Source organism: Notothenia coriiceps, unplaced genomic scaffold, assembly GCF_000735185.1.
Source record: "Notothenia coriiceps isolate Sejong01 unplaced genomic scaffold, NC01 NC01_scaffold00010591, whole genome shotgun sequence".
NCBI lineage: Eukaryota > Metazoa > Chordata > Actinopteri > Perciformes > Nototheniidae > Notothenia > Notothenia coriiceps.
The window spans coordinates 13,937-15,675 of record NW_011343292.1 but is presented as its reverse complement, the minus strand read 5'-3'; the positions used below and the strand labels follow the sequence as shown (position 1 = coordinate 15,675).

At 41.2% G+C, this 1,739-nt stretch overlaps 1 long non-coding RNA gene across 1 annotated transcript in view; it reads left to right on the top strand.

Moving 5' to 3' along the window:
• Window positions 1-1,515, top strand: part of LOC104946050 (uncharacterized) — an 11,466-nt gene extending 9,951 nt beyond the window's left edge. The window contains exons 2-3 of the long non-coding RNA XR_798401.1: window positions 945-1,063; window positions 1,381-1,515. This is a non-coding gene — a long non-coding RNA (uncharacterized lncRNA). The remainder of the gene's footprint in view (window positions 1-944; window positions 1,064-1,380) is intronic.
• Window positions 1,516-1,739: the final 224 nt, after the last annotated feature.

Here is a 1,739-nt window from a genome sequence, read left to right as displayed (position 1 = left end):
GGACTCAAGCTAACAGGAAGTGTCAAAATAAAACACCTGGACCTGTCTGAGGAAGATATTTAATTATCTTTTGTATATTAATAAACTACATCACATTAGTTTCTCTAACTGCAGTCAGAAGCTTAGATATCTTGTTTTTTAAATGGACCTTGGTGCATCAGGATTAAGGGTTAATTTTCAGTGTTACCTTAAGATGATCAGGTCACATGTGTCCGCTCACATTCAAAGGAATATTTCCCAACAAAACAGTCATCAGTTTATCAGCGAATCAATCCATGTAAATCTAAACTCTTAAAACTTCTTCCATAGTGATCAAAGAAATCGTGGAATAATTTAATAATACCACTCACAACTTTCCAAACGTCCATTTTCAAAGTTAATTATCTGTAGTTTTATATAGGACATCAGATCGTCCCTTTTACAGAGTTGGAAAGTCATGATCTTTAAGTCACTTTATCGCATTGGTTATACATCTGCAGAATTACATGTACAAAGTACAAAAATAGAAAATGTTTTTTTCTTTCTCTTTTCATTTTAATCTTCTTTTCTTTTCACTGTCTGTTCCTTTCCCTCTCTTTGTCTCTGCTCATGTTTGGCAAACAGGAACAAACTTGGCAGAGAACCAGAATCCTCCTCTCCCTCTCTCCTCCTCCCTATATCCCTCTCTCCCTCTCTCCTCCCCTTTTCTCCCCCTCTGTGTGTTCATTCAGGTCTCAGTCGATCAGCCATCAGTTCTCCCTCTCTTTGTCTCTCTGTAATGATCATGTGCAGTGTGAGTCTGCTGTCTGTTTATCTGAGCGGAGCCTCACTCATCCTGCTGACTGCTGGTGAGTCCTCTGACTGTGTGTGTGTGTGTGTGTGTGTGTGTGTGTGTGTGTGTGTGTGTGTGTGTGTGTGTGTGTGTGTGTGTGTGTGTGTGTGTGTGTGTGTGTGTGTGTGTGTAGGTTGGAGCCAGCTAGCAGCCATGCACTGTGTGATGCTCCCTGACCTCCTTGGACTGGACAAGTTCAGACCTCCTCTGCTAGAGATGTTGGCGAGAAGATGGCAGGACCGCTGTCTGGAGGTAAGACACACACACACACACACACACACACACACACACACACAATAATATCAAGCAACCCCATGTTGAAGGAAACGTTACCCGTATTGTTCTTTCTCTAATAACAGGATAATTTAGATGAATTATTTGAAATGTTGCCAAGTTGGATATATCTGTTACACCTACCATGCAAGAAATGAACCATATTTGTTAACTTTTTTTTAAATGAATAACATTTTAAAAATGATATAGCATGAGCTTCAACATGGCTATTCACCTAATGACCCTGTATGGAAGTAAAATAAAAATTCATAACCTTACCCTATTTAATGTTTTAGGTGCGTGAAGCAGCTCAAGCTCTCTTACTGGCTGAGTTGAGGCGGATTGGCCAATCAGGACGTAAAGACACCATTGACTTGTGGGCTCCATACCTGCCTCAGTATGTGGACACTGTCAGCTCCCGTAAGTACCCAACACTGCCATATAACTCAAAGAATGATAGACAGATGTGATTTGTTTTATACCACCTTTTAGTTGTGGATGTACAGCTTGAACAGGAGGGGGCCGAGCACACAGCCCTGGGGAACCCCAGTTTTGAACACAAGAGTAGAGGCTGTGTGACCACCAAACCAAACCAATCTGAGTGATAGCTCTTTGTGAGAAATTCCAATATGCAGTTGCAGAGAGTGTTTTTAAG